At 41.0% G+C, this 19,145-nt stretch overlaps 1 protein-coding gene across 3 annotated transcripts in view; it reads left to right on the top strand.

The window, feature by feature from the left end:
- Nucleotides 1–4,664: 4,664 nt before the first annotated feature.
- DIRAS2 (DIRAS family GTPase 2) overlaps nucleotides 4,665–19,145 on the top strand; it is a 39,641-nt gene continuing 25,160 nt past the window's right edge. The window contains exons 1-2 of one of the 3 annotated variants that reach the window (XM_045833891.1): nucleotides 4,711–4,826; nucleotides 4,995–5,128. The gene's annotated coding sequence lies outside the window, so the exon portion shown is untranslated. Of the gene's footprint in view, nucleotides 4,827–4,994; nucleotides 5,129–19,145 lie in introns of all 3 variants that reach the window. The other 2 variants (XM_045833890.1, XM_045833892.1) reach the window with 2 other exon arrangements.

The raw sequence follows: 19,145 nt of genomic DNA, 5'->3' as shown, positions 1-19,145 counted from the left end.
CCCCTCCAGGGCATCCCAGCTCTGCTCCTCCTGGCTGCATTGGGCACAGACTGGAGGTCACCAGTACAGATGAGGGGAGACTGCTGTTTAGAAGCTCAGTATCAACCAATGATACCTTCATTTTTTTTTATTCTTCAGAAAGGACAAGAGAGAGAGGGACAAAAACTTGTGTTTGCTACCTATTATGCAGATAGAAAAGGGAGAAGTGATGTTGTGGAAGATACAGATGCTTAGAAGGAAGGTAATTCTGACTACACGGGAGAAAATGGCTTGCTAGTGGGGAGATGTGGCTGTGCCAATGGCTAGAGATGTCCTGCTGCTCTGTGATTTGTCATGATGGAAGGGGGAAGGATGTGGTCTTCAGTGGGGATGGATGGGATATGGTAGAGGGAAAGAGTCACTGGGGCAAGGAAGGGAGACCATGGGAATGAAAGAGCAGAAAGTAGGGTGAGTATTTCAGGTGGCACTCTATGGGGGTGGAAAGGAAGGCCACCGAAGGATGGAAATGTCAGATGACTCAAAAGATGGCAAGATGAAAGGAAGAGGGGGGTACAATCCAGAAGGAGGCAAGGATTTTGCCACCAGAGCAGAAGTTATGTCTCCGAAGGGACAATGCATGGAGATCAAGGAGTTGATAGGGCTTGAAAAGCAAGTCTCTGCATGATGTGCTATAGGAGAAGTGAGGACAGCAGAAAAGTCAGCTCTTCATTAGGGCATAAAAGTGGCAGAGTCTTCCCAAAGCAGAGTAGGATTTAGAGGAACTTGATGAATAAGGCACAGTGTTCCATAGCATTCAGTGGAAGTTTTGGGAAGGAGGAAAGGCAGGGCTGGATCCAGGAATGTACAGAGCAGTTAGAGCTTACAAAGTTGCATTTTATGGATATAAACATCTATCTGTGTTTGTTAATATTTTATTAGAACAAGAGAACTAGGTCAACCTTAGATAAAAATAGGGATTAAAAAACTCTCAGATTACAGAAAGCAGATGTCAGTTTTAACATCTGTGTAGCCCTGGTAAGCTGAAAAGACTAAAAACAAATAGAAAGCGTGATGTCCTGTCCTTATTGTGGTGCATATGGCATCAAGGGAGAAGAGGAAGAAAGGCAAAACCTCCTTAGACTTAAAGGCACGTAGTACATTTGCGTAGACCTGAAGGGATGATTAAAGATGCAGAATCAGGATCAACACTAATGGAATGACACATACCTTTATTCTCTGCAAAAAGACTTGCCTCTGAGATTCTTATTCATATCAAATGGATGCCATACTTTCCAAATTGTTTTGGCTATTGAAGTGGCCCTAGCACAGCACCACACAAAGTACTCACACAGGTCTAAAGCCTCAGAGCCCCAGTATTATGAGATACTACATGCTGTTTTCAGTGGCTGGAGTGTGACTGCTAAAGGCTTTCAGAGAACTTGTGTCCTGGGAATTTTCCTCAGAGCAGCATACATGCATTGGCTGACCCAGTGCTGGCTCCCCATGTGGGGCATCTCTGAAGAGCTCACCAAACTTCAGAGCTCTTACTTTTGGGGCCAGTGAACTCATGGACAAAAAACAAAGAAAAATTGAATTTTCTTCTTCCCATTTGTGGGAAGCCATTATATTCTTGGGTCTGGGCTTTCTTTTCTCCAAGTAGATGTAAAAAGCTTCTTCCATTTCAGAGTCGACATCTTAGTTTGGAAGTTGTGGCCCACCCAGGGATTAGATTAGGGTGACTCCACAGGGGAGAAGATAGAGGCAGGAAGAAGAGAGTCATGGCTATTTCCAGAGGTGGACATCCTGACTGCTGATAAGATTGCTGGGAAAGGGGGTGTCCTGTAGGCACTGGAGTCCTGTACCCCCCCCCATGTGATAAAATATTAGAAGGGATGACTGAATAGGCAAGTACTGTGGTGCGGGACCAGAAGCATCTGGGGTTGGGGTTTACCACTCCCTCAAACACATTCTATCAAGATGGTACAGCCTTGCACTAATTTCTAAGGAGATATGTTAACATGACATTTGTTAAAATATATATTTAAAAAAACAAACTTGACTGCAGCGAGTTTTAAGCTGTACTGTGCATCATCAGCATTGCCTAGATTGTTTGCTGAAACACAAATTGATGGGTCCCACCTTGAGTTTCTAGGTCACTAAGTCCAGGGTGGAGCTGAAATCACCATTTCTAACAACTTTGTAGGTGACAGGATAAAAGGGAGACAGTGAAACTTAAGGAACAGTGTCCAGAGATGTGTCTTTTATTACATGTCTGCTTGCTCAGCAGCCAACTAGGGAATCTCTGCCTCATCTCTCAGCTCATACCCTTGAGGTTGGAAGTTGGCTCTGCCTCTCCCTTGATGGTGTCTGTTACTCTCTGGACCTGTGTACCCAGGTCCCGAATGGAACTTCTAGCTCTCAAATGGACCATGTGGGACTGTGAGAGAAGAGGGTTGAAATGATGGGTTGTACAGTTTGATAATATGCAAAAGTGACCAGCAGAGGGCAAGAATAGGGCTGGAGTTCAGCAGGTGCCCACTCACCCAGTTGGGAGCCTGAAGTGAGCTGCACTTTTCCCAAGAAAGTTCTTTGCACAAAGGGTCCTCTGACCCTCAGGTCATGCACTGCCTTGAGGAGGCAAGAAGAGAGTGATTGTGTCCACCTGAGAGGGTCTCCCCCGCAATTTGCACAGAGGCAAAGTGTAAGCTTGCAGAATCCTAGGTCCCTAGAGAAAAGTTGAATGCAGCTGAAGAGGATACTTTATGGCCTCTCAAAAAGACCATGGGGTACATGTGTGAGTCAGTGAGAAAAACACGACTTCCTCAAAATGGGGAACACTGGATCAGCTGAGCCAGTTTCAACTTGCTTTAGAAAGTAGAAGAATGTTACGTTGTTTTTCCCTCTGAGCATATTACTACTAGCTACCAGTCTGTGCTCCAAGTAGTTGGCTATGCTCAGGACATGCTTGCTCTAAGCAGCCTCAACATGACCAGGAAACTTGGTAGTATTACACATTTTGGGACCTAGCCCCAGCCCTGCTAAATCAGAAAATGTGGGCTGTTTCCCACCTGGCTGTGTATAGCAAGCCCCTGGGGTGATTCTGGTGCACGATGAAATTTGAAAGACACTGACCTAGACCTTCTCACCTCCAACAGGCCTAGATGCCTCTTGGGGATATTATTAAATCTGATCCTGACACTCAGTTTCTGGGAGCAATCTGTTTCTTCTGGCCCATGAAAAGTCAGGGCTTGTGGGGAAGTGACAGGGAGATCATTTTAAGTGTGTTGCTCCTATTTAAATGGGGCCTCTGGGACCCATGCTTACTTTTTTAGAACAAATAGTAATTATATGTGGCAAAATGCAGGATTCTTCCACAATGCATAATTTGTAGAATAGAACTGGTGCTCTTCCAGCTGTAGAATCTTGCTTCCTAGTAGCTCTGGGCTAAAACTGACTTTTTGTCTTCAATATTTTTTAGTTTTATGAATCTTTTTACCTTTCTCTGTTTAGTCTGCAACCTCTGTCTTATCATTTAACTTAACCCAATAGCCTACATTTTGAATTGCCGCAGAAAACAACTATCTGACTTGTTAGTCTGGATGGTCCTTTCAGATTCCAGCAATGGCGGCAGGTGGTGCCCAGAACCTTACACAATGTATCCAGACTCTCCTAGGACATCTTTCCCCATGGCCACCCATTCCCTGGAAATGGAGAGGAAACTGGGAATGCAGTGACTACCCTGTTTTCTGGCATTGGTGAAATAGAGATGGATTTGCCAATGGTAAGCCTTAACTAACGGACAAAAATGGTGTATTCTTTTCATATTCCAATGGCCATATCTTTAAGGTCAGAATTAGCATGAACTAATGAGCAAAATAAATTTTCTTCATCATCATTATATATTTCTTGAGTAAGATTTTAAAGACACATTTCCTGTGAATAACAGGGTAGAAATTTAGTTTGGAAATGAACATCAAAGGATAATGCTGTTTGAAATTATGCAGAAATTCAGAAACAGTTTTAAGACAGGTTAACGAGCTTCTGTCAGCTAAATCAAATTGAAAATCAGAAAAATATTAATATTGCTCAAATCTTAGAAAATTTAGTACTGTTTATAAAGAGTTAAAATAGGGAGAACAAATTATCCTCAAACCCATAGTTTAAATTTATAGATCAGTGTTACAGGCAAGCATTTTTAAAATGTCAGCACAGAATTGTTAGTCATAATAAGATATTTCTTGCCGATTCACTAGTTTTTGACCAATACTTCTTTGACAAAATTGTTTATCAATGTCAGAAAATAAACGTGGTTATTTCCTTGAGACAGTACTGTGAAACTAGTCAGTGAAAAGGTAGTTCTAGCCTCAGGTTGCCAATGATGTTTTTGTCATTAGGAGTTCCTCAAATTAAAATGTATTAACCTGCACTGTGTGGTTGGCTACTGGCACGGCCCCATTTTGTCTGTCTTCTAAATTGGTAGGTTTTTGATTTAGTGTCTGGACACTGAAAGAAAGGCTTGTGTGGTTAGTAGTAATTATAGTTGGTAATGTGAACGATCTAAAGCGAAAGAATCTGGTACATTTTCAATGAAATTACTTTAATTCATTGAAATCTCAGAAAATTACAGTCCTGGCCATCTATTCCAGAAGCACGCAGTAGGTGGCACCTCAAAGCTCTTTGGTGGAGAGCAGTCGCCATTTAAGCGGGAGCAGCCGCTGCTGCAGCAGGCATTTGGCAAGCGTGGAAGTCAGGGATAGAAGAGGGAAGAGAAAGGCCGAGGACAGCGGGGCGGCTTTGACAGCGCCAGGCCGCACTGGTAGGGTGCTCAGGTGCACGGGGGGCCTCAGGTGCGCTGGGTTGGGGGATGTGAGGCGCAAGAGGGCGCAGGTGCGCGGGCGGCGCGGGGAGCATGGGGGCTCCAGGGGCGCGGGGCGCATGGGCGCAGGTGTGCGGATGGGGTGGGGGCGTTTGGGGCACCGGCTAGCTAGCTGGCTCGGTGGTCGACTGGCTGACAGCATCACCACGGCGGCGGGAGGGAGTGTGCGCCCCGCCTGTCTCCGGGAGGAGCCTGCATCCGCACCCTCTGTGCTGCCTGGTCCTTTGCGAGGACAGCTGGGAAGAGGCGACGAGCAGTTGTGTTCCTTCTCAGGTAACGATTTCCCCTCCTTTGCTAGGGCTCCGCTGCGTCCGCATTAGGGCTTTGAGCACTTTGGCATTCTTATTTGTGAGTCTCTTAAAAGGGATCACCCTTTCTGGGAGAGCGAGCCAGCAATACGAATACTGGAATCCACGAGGGGGGAAATGTTGCATTTCTGTACCCTTGGCTGGGAGGGGTGAGCATTTTGCTATCCTTGTCTAAAACAAGTTATTAAAAATACTCACACACACTCATTATTTGGAATTTCTTCCAAAATAGAAGTTAGTGTTTTAGAAAATTCTATGGTTCAGGGGTTTCTACTAATGTAGAGGATGATTTAATGGATTTATGAAAGTTTTAAAAAGATGTAGTCCAAAGTGAGAAAAATGCAAAGCACCTTAGAGGCTGCTGTTTTGTTCAGCATCTTTTCCTACTAGACACAGCCCTTCATGGACTTGGCTAAATATTTTAATGTTCTTTTGAAGAATGCATTTGATATCTACATGTATTCCTTCATGCCCTGTGTTGTAAGAGCAGAATGCAGGAAAGGTGCTGCATCCCATCTGTAGTTATCAGTTAGACTGTGGTTCCCATAAGATGACAATGACTGTTCACAGCTCCCAGGCTGGCTTGCAAAGCATTGCTGGCTTCTCACCGTGTGGGAACTGGCCGGAATCCTCTGTAGAGAAATGCTAGTTTTCCCCTTTAAAACTCCAACTCACGTTCTGTGGATTTGGGAGACTTTTAAATGGGAAGCTCCATGATTCATGGGTTCCTTCCTTTGAATGGTGAAATAAAGCATAGTGTTGGGATTCCGTTTCTCCCGACTATGCAGTCACACAGCTTGCCTTCCTTAGGAATTCATGTTTTATGTTTGTCCCTGTTATCTTTTCAACAACTGTCTTCCATGTGAGAAGCAGGCATTAGCACATGAAGTCCTTTCCACTTTGAACTAAAAACTTTAAAAATATTCTTTTCAGGAAGATTTTCTAGATAACAATAAAGGACTGGAACATTTTACATTCCAGATCAGTCCAAATGCACTTCTTTTCCTGTGGCATTTGGATTCAAAGAGGTAGAGTGGGAGGAAGAGAAAAGGGGAGAATAAAATTAGAACAAATTCAACAAATTTGTGGGAAAATAATACTATTCTTTTTTTCTGCTTGAAATTGCAAACTGTCAACAGTTCTCTCTCTGGAAATGCAGGAGGTCCTATGGGCTATGGCACAGGAAGATCCACAGTTCATTTTATAGAAATAGAAGATAGAAAGCAAGGAGGCATTTTCATCTCATCTAATGCACACCATTTAATTTGGTAGTAAGGATGGTGGACCTGGGTGGACAGAGAAGGAGGGGGAGAAAGGAGGGACTTGCGGTTTGTACGGGGCAGGACATCGCTGCTCATTCCTAGGTTTTCTCTCCAGATGGAAATTGTATGTACATGGTTATTGTGGAAGCTTCCAAGCTTCCAGAATCTTTTCTTCTTAGAGCTTTGGTATAGAATTATTCCTAAGAAAAGATGCATAAAGCACCTAAATTGAGTGCTAATTGGTGGCATTCCTTTCCAGCTTGTGTCCAGCAGCCTACCTTTCTTAGCAATCAGTAATGCCTTCACCATGACAAGAGAGTGATTAACTTCATGCTATACATACCCTATAAGTTACACATGACTTCAGCCTACTAGAAATGGCTTTCGCAGGGTGGATACTACCTCTACTCTGATACCTACATATTACTAAAAAATTAAATTGAAAAATAATGGGGATTCTTTTATTAAAAAGAGATGCATCTATGATAAAAACATACTGTTTATTCTTCTAACATACTAATATTAATATAGTCTCAAAACACATGGTGAGATACTTATGTTTAAGGCTGTTCACTGACAAAAAAAAAAAAAAGCAGTGAAAAACTCGTTGATAAGTGATAGACCATCTCTTAGGGAGTCCTGTGCAGCTGTTACAAAGAACAAGATGGCTCTGTATATAGTAAGGGGGCAGATTTGCATGAAACACTGGGAGACTATACTCCCTTGTGTCTTTCTCTCCACAGATTAGCTATCTATTGAGAGCTCTCCCTCATTGACTAAGCATTAACAACTGATTCCACTCACCTGTAACTCACATGCTAAATGTTTCGTTTCCCACTTTCCTTTCCCATCTGATCTGTGTTCTTGACTATTTCTGGCAAATGAAACAGAAATCACCTTTGTTGCTGCCGTGAATTAATGTGAAAAAATGAGCTCAATCAAGTTAATGCATTGGAAAAGTATAGGGAATATTATTGATTTTTGCATTGGTAACTGTTTTGTATTATTTTCATTCTTACATGGACATTCTGAGATTTTTCTCTTAAAAGATTATCCATCTCTATCCTTTAGTCAATTCCAGATTCCACTGAAGTCTTTCCACTTCCATTATGGAAACACAAGCCATGTTTGGGGCCTGGGATCTTGCCCTACAACCTTGAGACAGCCAATGCCTCCTACACTTTAGTTGTAGGATTTGTACTAATTAGGGAATTGTACTAATTAGAAATTTGTACTCATTAGGAACTGTGAGTCTTTATTTTACCTGAGTATTGAAAGATATGTGAATCCTAAACATTTTCATATCCTCTCATTGCCTTCTAACACTTGGCAAAGACCATCAAAATCCGAGTTCCTACACTGACTCTGATCTCTGGCCTAAGCCTCTATTGTTCAGGCTTATCAGGTCACTTTTACCTCTGGCTTTAGGGCTAAGTTAAAATGCTGATTTAACTATCCCATAGCATAAGTATAACCCATATTTTCTCACAAGCATGTATTATATTAACCACTTGTGATTATTTAGAGTTCAGCTTTTGATGTGGACCTTTTTTAAGGCATCTATCACTTTTTGATGGGTCAGGAAATATACACAGTCATGTATTTTTAGCTGCCTAATATCATTATATTTTAAAATAGATACGAGACTGCTCTAAAAGTTTCTTGGCAATATTACATATTAGTGAAAAAATCCCTCAAATTTTGGAGTCTAGAGCTCTTTGTTGAATTGTTGTTAATTTGGATTGGCTTGAATTCCTTACTGGATTTGCTAAACCTGAGTTGAAATGCAGGTTCTGCCTCTTATTAGCTGTGCCATGTGTTACTTTAACATGCACATAGGTGGCACACACAAGGCCCATGGGCCGAATCTGGCCCTTCACGTTGTTTAATCTGGCCTGGCACCTTGTTTCTCCCTGGCAGCAGTGCCGAGTTCCTTACTCCTAGTTAAGGAGTAGTTATATTTATACAGTCCTAAATTTACATTTGACCCTTTGAAGGCAACCCCAAGGCTGATGTGGCCCCTGGTAAAAATGAGTTTGGCACCCTGACATCTCAGTACCCTTATCTGTTAAATGGGGCTACTAATAGCGAAATCGAAGGTGTTTTGAAGGTCAAGCTTGTGAAGGTCAACACTTGCTAGATGGTAGGATTCCTGGGCTGTTTTTGCAATTGCTATCTGATCAGCATCAACAGTTCCTCTATCTCACTGTCTCAGATTTATCCTTCCTCTTTACAACCTAGCACACAGCCCACTGTCTCATAGTTGCACTTTGCTTCTGGATGGAAGGATAGCATCAGCCTTTCCTAATTTACCTGGTATACAACTCTCCAATTAATTTTAAAATACTAATTCTTTCTCTCACATCTCTGAGCCAGGCTTACTTGCAGGACTCCCTATTTTTTTTATCTGGTTAAATCCCTCTTCCTTCTTTCATCAACATTCTTTCCTCCATTCCTTCACTGAGCTCATCTCCCCACAGGCAGTCCTAACTCTATAATTGAGTTCATGCTGTTCTGAGGATGTAAGACTGTCCCCTGCTTCATGTTTATGTCATTCTAGTCTTGAGCTATTCATCTTGTGATGGTGCTGTGGGTCCTGGCCTTGATTGGAAGCCTGCTGAGGACAGGTGGTGCTAGGACTGTCTGATGTTATGTGTGACTCGATTCCAGACACACCAGTAGATACAGCCTTCTATAGCTTGTTTTGCTGATCTGCCTAGTGACTGTAGAGCAGACACAAATAAATATTCATTGACTAATTGTTCACAGCTTCTGATAGTATGCCCCGCCGTTTCTCACTCCATCAGCTTCTGACCTCCTAAATATTCTTTTTTTCTCTCATCAAGGGCCTTGGGCCCTGCTTCAATCTTTCTTCTCATGCTAATTTCAAATGTCATTCTTTTGAATATTTTTCTCTACTCCTCTTAAGCTCCACACCCCCAGTCACAGGGCATCTTTTCAGTGCTGGAAACTGGCCCACTTCCAGAGGAGCCATAGAACATGCCCTGTCTGACCATAGCACCTGGTCTTTGCAACATGCTTACTCAACATCTCTTTGGATCTCTCCCAGAACTTGCATTTTGTCTTGCTAATATATTCATTTGTTATCTTCCCATTAACATTTATACATGTTCATGTCCCTATATTTTAACATTAATTAAAAAGCACCCTTTAAAAATTCAAAACTGGGTACCACTCAGCCACTAATTCATAACCTTCCTCCAATTCACAAAGTCTCGGAAACTATGTCTTCACCGCCTGTATCAAATTATGCATCTCATGCTCACTCCTCAACATATTGCAATGTAGCTTCTCCTTGTGCTGCCATCAAAATGTCTCTTGCTAGGTTCTTGTTAGTGACTTTCACTGCCTTCTTACTGAGGGTGCTTTCCAGTTCTCTCTATACTTCACTTCTTGGCATCCGTTCACCCTGGCGAGCCCTCTCTTCTTTGAGAAGTAATCACTCTCATTGGCTTTGATAACATGGCCCTTTAGTACAGTTACTTGTACCATTTTAATTCTTTGTACTCAACTTCCTATCCAAACATGACAGTTGGAGTCTCTTGAGGCTATGTCCAAGTCCTCTCTCTTTCGTTTTCAGAAGCCTGGGCTTCTGAGCCTGCGCTTCAAGGCCTACCACAACACTGATGACTCCCACCTGTGCATCCTGATCTCAGACACTACAGGTGGCCCAGGATGTGTTATCCCCCTGCCCACATGATATGAGCCCTCTACTATCCAAGACACTTGGAACTCCAAACTGCTGAAAATTTTAAACCCGTGCTCTTCCCCAAAAACCTGGCTTTTGTCCAGTACTCTGTCAGTAATGATCTCATCCCAACTCTTCAGTTCTACCAATTGGAAACCTTAAGTTTTTCTTAACACTTTACTCTCTCTCACTGCACATCTTAACACCTATTCTCACTGACCATCCTCAATTGATGTTCCACTGTCTCTGTTATTATTCTAGTCCAAACTTCCCATTTTGGGCTTGATTTGATGTAATAGGCTTCTTGTCTTGAGCTATCAGGACACTTTCTGTGTTGAAGCCAGACCCTTTCAGTGATTGTGTGTTGCTCCCTGGAGGCTTGTGTGGTCTTGGCCATGACTCCCTTTCCAGCCTCACCTCACTGCTTTCTCTCTCACTGACTGTGGTGGCCATGCCTCCTCCTTCTGATACTTGGAGGCTCTCCCTCCACAGGGCCTGCATGTGGTCTTGGTCTGGCTTTGTCACTACTCTAACAGAGCAGAGGATGTGGATGAGGCTTCACCAGCAGCAGCGCTGCCCCATTATTGAAATAGTGGCATGGTCCACACTGGTCCTGTTTCTGCAGCATAGAATTCCCATCTGAGATCCCACTCAACCCACTGATGTATAGGTAAGGACCACTGCTGCATGGCCAGGTGGAGATGATGTCCAGTGCCTCTGGATCATCTGTTCATGCAAGTCCCTTAGCCTGGACTTGCCAGTCTATTCATCAGAAGTAACATGCAGACTCAGTCGAACACTGAGCAGATTCTTACTGCACACTTCCTAGGGGCTAGGCAGTGTTCAGGCATTAGGGAGACCCTGGTGAACAAAACAGATAAAAAGCTGTTCATAGAGTTTATAATATAGTGGAATTGAACACAAATTTTTAAAATGTAAAATGCATAGTATGTCAGAAAGGAATTTGTACTATGGAAAAAAAATAAAACAAGAAGAGGTGACAAACTGCCAGGGTTGAGGATGGGACTGTAAACTGAGATGAGGTGGTCAGGGAAGTTCTCACTGAGGCCATGTTGGAACATAGGCCTTTGAAAGGTGGGAGGAAGAATGGCACAGTCAGAGGAAACATCCAGTGCAGAGGCTTTGAGGCAAGGAGAGCATGCTAGGTGTGTACAAGTGGTAATGAGGAGACAAATATGATTGGAATGTAGTAGGAAAGGGGAAGAAATAATAGGAAGTGAAAGTGCAGGTGTGGTTGGGGGAAGAGCCCTTGTGCTGTTATTCTTAGGGAGATGGGGTGGCAGATTGAGGGTTTTGGGCATAGGAATGATATGATCCAGTGCCTGGGTGGGGAGTTCATTGGAGTGGCTCAAGTCCTGAAGCCAACTGACCACTTAGGAGTCTACTGCAGTGACCCAGGTAAAAGGTAACAGTCATTTGGAGAGTATGGGGACAGTGGGGAAGGTGATTCCTGGTTAGGTTTGGATGCATTTTGAAGATATCACACTTGGCTGATGGGTTGGATGTGAGGTACAAGAAAACAAGGGGGATTCAGGAGGACTCCAACAGTTTAGGCCTGGATTACTGGAAAGAAAAGTTTGACATGGACTGAGATTAAAGGGGGAGCAGTTTTGGTTCATATGGGGAATTCAGTTTTGCACATGTTGCCTCCAGAACATGCAAGTGGCAGTGTCCAGGAGAGGGCAGTTTATGAGAGTCTGTAGTTTAAGAGAAAGGCTTGGCTGTGGTCATGCATTGGGAGATATTGACATACAGTTGATATCCAAAGTCATGGAACCAGATGACATCACTGGGAGTGTGAGTTTAGCAGAGAGGGGAAGCATAACAAGGATGGAGGTAGGAGGCTGTGTTACTGGTGAGCTAATAGGAACAATGCCATCCACCTACCTCTCCTGCCACCACCCTCACCCACCACCACCCTTGCCCAAGCTGGGCCCTCCAGAGTGGTCTCTTGCTTCCATTCTTTTCACCAGAGTCCTTAGGAGGTCCCAGTACAGCAGGAGCCAAATCTGTCACTTCTCTTTTCAAAACCCTCAGTGGTCTCTCATCCTTCTCACAATAAAAGCTGCATCTACACCTACCCATTACTTTTCTGGCTTCATCTACTTTTCTTCCCCCCTGCATTCAGCATCTTCCATATTCCTAGGACATGTCACATTAGCAGTCTGTGTTTGCACCTGCCATTCTCCTGGCTGGGTTTTCCCTACCCAGGTGTCACCATCACCTCTCTCAAATCTTTGTTCAAATGGCAACTTTCCAGGAAGTACTTCTCTGGCCTCTTATTACCTGTGATACCTACTATACATTTTACAAATGTAACTGAAAGATAATGCATTGATGTGTTTTTATCCAATGCACTAACACCCGTGGAAATCCTTCATTTGGCAGACCTTTTAAATGATTTTAAAAATTGATTTTCAAGTTTTTAATTGTGCAGATATGAAAACTATTTGGGGACTCATTTGCATTGATTTTTGGCAAAATTATGTATTGGTGGGAGCCTTTTTGTACATCTTTTCTCAAAATGCTCTCTCCATAGGACAGTTGTTTTCCCAAAGCAGGTCCTGGGCCCCCAAAAACATATTTAAATGTCACCTTTATATTATAGAAATGGAGGAAGGTGCTTATTTTTGGAAAAAATACCTGTTATGTGGCACACTACTAAAAGCCACCTGTCACACAGAAAATGGCAATGAATTTAGACTGGTTGCTTTTATTATTACAGGAAAAACATACAACTTGAGCCCTTTACTTCTGCAACACTTACAGTTTTATTGTTGAAAGGTAACTAGTGAACCAGCGTTCAGTAGAAAATACTTTTGTGGTTGCTCCTTATCTCCATATAAAATATTATTAAAAATCTACTATATTATAAAGGTCTTGTATGTATATTAAAATAAATAAAATACCCCAAAGCATGATTCTAGTAGTTCCTACCTACTTCTGGCTACAACTTCTTTGCTGTAACAACAGACTGATAAAATGACACAATAAACTGGTTCTCCTCTGGTTCTGTCTCTGTAATGTTACTACATATCCTTTTGTAATTTTTATTTCCTATGAGGGGTTACTCATATGTAGATTTTTCAAAATTTTATTTTGTTTTTTTAAAGAGTTCATTTATCTTCCTTGGTACAAAAATGTGTTTCAGCAGCAAAGATAATTGGTCAGTGTGTGTTTGGTGTTTCTGATGTGTCCGGTGTTGGGTTGGAGGCTTTGATGGGCTGGTGAATGAATTTCTTCTTTTTGAGAGCTGATATTTGAGTGGAGTGGAGGGAGAAAACACAAGTAAATAAATACTGAGAGTCAATGTGCCAAAACATCTTATTATTCAAAGAGAATTTTTCCAGCAAATAACAGAACAGAGGTCCTGAAGTGTGTTTGACACATTTGTGGTTGTGCTTGACTGTTCAGCCGATCTCTCCCCTGTGAAACTTCTAATACTGGTTTATTCAAACCTTCAGCATTGTTTTCTTTTTCTTTCTCTTTTTTTTTTAAATATTTGCCAAATGTCTGAAATGATCTTTTTTAAAAAGATTTTATTTATTTATTTATTTTTAGAGAGGGAAGGGAGGGAGAAAGAGAGAGAGAGAAAAACATCAATGTGCGGTTGTTGGGGGCTGTGGCCTGCAACCCAGGCATGTTCCCTGATTGGGAATCGAACCTGCGACACTTTGGTTCGCAGCCCGCGCTCAATCCACTGAGCTAAGCCAGCCAGGACTTCAGCATTGTTTTCTATTTATTTTTGTATGGGATTGTAAGAAAGGTATGCATTTTAGCTTGTCACCATACATTTAGTGTATTGTTTTATATATTTTACCACAGGTTTTCAAAACTCTTCTGGGGTTGGTTTTTTTTGCCTTCCACCATTTATAAAAAGAGGATTCTAAGCACTGAAAATGAAGTTTAGTTAAATTTTGTTATAGATTAAGTGTGCTGTGTTGTTAAACTTTGTTAAAAAATGGAGGTTTGTTTTTATGTTTTAGAGCAGTGAAGACCAATAAATACACAGTGTTAGCCATATGTGTGATTTTCCATTTTCCAGTAACTGCATTTAAAAAAACAGATGAAGTTAATTTAAATATTTTCTTTTACCCAGTGTGTATGTATATTATTATTTCAACTTATAATCAGTATCAACATTGTAAGTGAGATATTTAACATTCTTTTTCATACTGAGCATTCAGCATTTGGTGCAGGAGACCTCCGTGCAGTCTGGCTGCATTTTCTGGTGTCGAGTGTCTACACAGCACAGGCTACTGGTTTAGTTTAAATGCTGTGGCTAATAGTTAAGCTTCATGTTGCCATGAGTACCACATACAATTAGGTCCAGAAAGTAGGTGCAATTATAATTGATCTTCTCAGAAAATTAGATAACTTTTGGCCTTGTGAGACCACATCACACCCTTACTGCTTTTACTGTGTAATGTGGAGGCTAATTCTGTGCACATCATGAGTGTGGTCTCTGATTCATGGCTTTGTTACTGCTGAAAATGTTTTCACTCACAATTATATTTTTATTGGGGTGAAATATATATAGCTTAAAGAGTGCCATCTTAATCATTTTTAAGTGTACAGGTATGTGGTTTTTAAGCACATTGTGCAACCTTCATGGTGGTTGCACAATCCATCTCCAGGACTCTTCATCTTGCAAAACTGAAACTCTCTTCCCTTTCCGAAAACACTGTCTCCACATTCCCCTTCCCCCAGCCCCTGTCAACCTTTGCTTTCTGCCTCTATTATTTTTTTATTGTTATTGTTATTGTTATTCAAGTACAGTTTTTTGCCTTTTACTGTCATCCCAGGCCACCCCCCTAACCCTCCCCACCTCCCTCCCATTTCCACCACTTCCCTTGTTTTTGTCCATGTGTCCTTTATACTTGTTCCTGGAAACCCTTCCCATTTTCACCTGAAGTTCCCTCCCCTCTCCTCTCTGGTCACTGTAAGCCTGTTCTCTGTTTCAGTGTCTTTGGTTATATTTTGCTTCTTTGCTTGTTTTGTTGATTAGATTCCTGTTAAAGGTGAGATCATATGGTATTTGTCTTTCACCCCCTGGCTTATTTCGCTTAGCATGATGCTTTCCAGCTCCATCTAGGTTGTCCAAAAGGGTAGGAGCTCCTTCTTTCTTTCTGCTGCATAGAATTCCATCATGTAAGTGTACCATAGTTTTTTGATCCATTCATTTACTGATGGGCAGCTAGGTTGCTTCCAGCACTTGGCTATTGTAAATTGTGCTGCTATGAACATTGGGGTGCATAGGTTCTTTTGGATTGGCGTTTCAGGGATCTTAGGATATAATCCTAGCAGTGGGATTGCTGGGTCAAAAGGCAGATCCATTTTGAGTTTCCTGAGAAAATTCTACACTGTTTTCCATAGTGGTTGTACCAGTCTGCAATCCCACCAAGAATGCACTAGGGTCCCTTTTTCTCCACAACCTCTCCAACACTTGTTGTTTGTTGCTTTGTTTATGATGTCCTTCTGACTGGTGCGAAGTGGTATCTCATTGTGGTTTGAATTTCCATCTCTTTGATAGCTAGCAATACTGAGCATCTTTTCATGTGTCTCTGGATCCTCTGTATGTCTTCCTTGGAGAAGTGTCTGTTCAAGTCCTTTGCCAATTTTTTAATTGGGTTGCTTGTCTTCTTAGAGTGGAGTCGTGTAAGTTCTTTATATATTTTGGAGATTAAACCCTTGTCTGAGGTATCATTGGCAAATATGTTTTCTCATACAGTTGGTTCTCTTTTTATTTTAATACTGTTTTCTTTAGCTGTGCAGAAACTTTTTATTTTGATAAGATCCCATTTGTTTATTCTTTCCCTTATGTCCCAGGCTCTAGGGGACATGTCAGTAAAAATGTTGCTGCATGAAATATCTGAGATTTTCCTGCCTATGTTCTCTTCTAGGACTTTAATGGTGTCACAGCTTATATTTAAATCTTTTATCCACCTTGAATTTATTTTTGTGTATGGTGTAAGTTGGTGCTCGTTTCATTTGTTTGCACGTAGATGTCCAGTTCTCCCAACACCATTTCTTGAACAGGTTATTTTTACTCCATTTTATGGAGTAAAAATGTTGCTGCCCCCTTGATCAAATATTAATTGACTGTAGAAACTTGGTTTTATTTCTGGGCTCTCTGTTCTGTTCCATTGGTCCATGTGCCTGTTTTTATGCCAGTATCCGGCTGTTTTGATTACAGTGGCCTCGTAATACAGTTTGATATCAGGTATTGTGATCCCTCCTACTTTGTTGTTCTTTCTCAAAATTATAACAGCTTTTGGGGTTGTTTCTCGTTCCATATAAATTTTTGAATTGTTTGTTCTATGAACAAACTATGGCATATGTCTGAAATATACCACTGGTACTTTAATAGGTGTTGCACTGAATCTGTAAATTGGTTTGGGTGGTATGGACATTTTGATGATATTAATTCTTCCAATCCATGAACATGGTATATGTTTCCATTTGTTTGTGTCTTGATTGCTTTCCTCAGTGTTGTGTAGTTTTCTGAGTACAGGTCTTTTACCTCCTTGGTTAGGTTCACTCCTAGGTATTTTATTTTTCCTTTTGCTATATCAAATGGGATTTTTTTTCTTGACTTCTGCTTCTGCTGTTTCATTGTTGGTGTACAAAATTGCCTTTGATTTCTGAATATTGACCTTGTATCCCATTGTTTTGTCAAATTCAGTTATTAGATTGAGCAGTTGTTTGTGGAGTCTATAGGATTTTCTATGTACAGTTTCATGTCTTCTGCAAACAATGACAGATTTGTTTTCTCCTTTCCGATTTGGATGCCTTCTATTTTGTTTTTTTGTCTGATCCCTGTGGCTAAAACTTCTAGTACTGTGTTGAATAGAAGTGGTGAAATTGGGCAACCTCATCTTGTTCCTGATCTTAGTGGAAAAGATTTTAGTTTTTGCCCATTGAGTATGATGTTGGCTGTAGGTTTCTCATATATGGCCTTTATTATGTTGAGGAATGCTCCCTCTATTCCCACTTTGTAGAGTGTTTTTATTATAAATGGGTACTGTACCTTATCAAATGATTTTTCTGCATCTATTGATATGATCATGTGGTTTTTGTCTTTACTTTTGTTTATGTGATGTATTACATTTACTGATTTGAGAATATTGTACCATTCTTGCATCCCTGGGATGAATCCCAATTAGTCATGGTGTATGATCTTTTTAATGTATTGTTGGATGCGTTTTGCCAATATTTTGTTGAAGATTTTAGCATCTATGTTCATCAGCGATATTGGCCTTAAGTTCTCTTTCTTTGTTGTCTTTTTTTTTCTTTTTTTTAAAGGTTTTATTTATTTATTTTTTAGAGTGAGGGAAGGGAGGGAGAAAGAGAGAGAAACATCAATGTGCGGTTGCTGGGGGTCATGGCCTGCAACCCAGGCATGTACCCTAACTGGGAATCAAACCTGCAACACTTTGGTTCACAGCCCGAGCTCAATCCACTGAGCTACGCCAGCCAGGGCTCTTTGTTGTGTCTTTATCTGGTTTTGGGATTAGGATGATGCTGGCTTCATAAAAAGAGTTTGGGAGTCTTCCATCATTTTGGATTTTTTGGAATAGTCTGTGAAGGATAGGGGTTAGCTCTTCCTTAAATGCTTTGTAGAATTCTCCTATGAAACCACCTGGTCCAGGGCTTTTGTGTGTTGGGAGTTTTTTGATTGCTGCTTCAATTTCTTTTGATATTATTGGTCTGCTCAGGCTTTCTGCTTCTTCTTCTTTGAGTTTTGGGGGATTATATTTTTCTAGAAATTTGTCCATTTCACTTAGGTTTTCAAATTTCTTGGCATACAGTCTTTTGTAGTAATTTCTCACAATCCTTTATATTTCTGTGGTATCAGTTGTAATCTCTCATTTCTGATTGTGTGTATTTGGGTCTTCTCTCTTTTTTTCTTGATGAGCCTGCTTAAAGGCTTGTCAATTTTGTTTATCTTTTCAAAGAACTAGCTCCTGGATTCACTGATCCTTAGAATTGTGCTTTTAGTCTCTATGTCATTTAATTCTGCTCTGATCTTGGTTATTTCCACCCTTCTACTTGCTCTGGGCTGTCTTTGTTGTTGTTCCTCGAGTTCTTGTAGACATAGGGTTAGGTTGTTTGTTTGAAATGTTTCTATCTTTTCTAGGTAGGCCTGTATCACTATGAACTTTTCTCTCTGAACTGCCTTCACTGTGTCCCATAAGTTTTGGGTTGCTGTGAGTTCATTTTCATTTGTTTCCAGAAAGTTTTTGATTTCTTCCCTAATATCATTCTTGACCCAATTCATTGTTTAATAGCATGCTATTTAATCTCCATGATTTTGAGTGTTTTGGGTTTTTTTCCTTGGTGTTGGTTTCTACTTTCAGTCCCTTGTGATCTGAGAAAATGCTTGTTATGATTTCAGTTTTCTTGAATTTGTTGAGGCTTGATTTGTGTCCTGTCATGTGTTCTGTCTTTGAAAATGTTCCATGTGCATTTGAAAAGAATGTGTATCTCTACATATCAGTTAAATCCATTTTATTTAGGGCATTGTTCAATGCCACAATATCTTTGTTGATATTTTTTTGTTTGGAACATCTGTCCATTTTTGACAGTGAGATGTTAAAATCCCCTACTATAGTTGTGTTGCTGTCAATATCTTTGTTGAAGCCCTCTAAGATTTTCTTTATGTATTTGGGTGCTCCTATGTTGGCTGTATATATATTTACAATATTTATGTCTTCTTGGTGGATTCTTCCCTTGAGTATTATGTAGTGACTTTCTGGGTCTCTCTTTATGGCCCTTTTTTGGAAGTCTGTTTTTGTTTGTTAAGAGTATTACTACCCCAGCTTTTTTTCCTGTCCTTTTGCTTGGAATATTCGTTTCCAGCCCTTCATTTTCAGTCTGTGTAGGTCTTTTGTTCTGAGGTGGGTCTCTTGTAGGCAGCATATGTGTCGTTCGTACTTTCTTATCCATTCAGCTATTCTGTGTCTTTTGATTGGAGCATTTAATCTACT

Source organism: Phyllostomus hastatus, unplaced genomic scaffold (genome assembly GCF_019186645.2).
Source record: "Phyllostomus hastatus isolate PE091 unplaced genomic scaffold, TTU_PhHast_1.1 phas_contig_195, whole genome shotgun sequence".
NCBI classification, from domain to species: domain Eukaryota; kingdom Metazoa; phylum Chordata; class Mammalia; order Chiroptera; family Phyllostomidae; genus Phyllostomus; species Phyllostomus hastatus.
The sequence above is the reverse complement of the archived record's forward strand: the minus strand, read 5'-3'. Positions and strand labels throughout refer to the sequence as shown.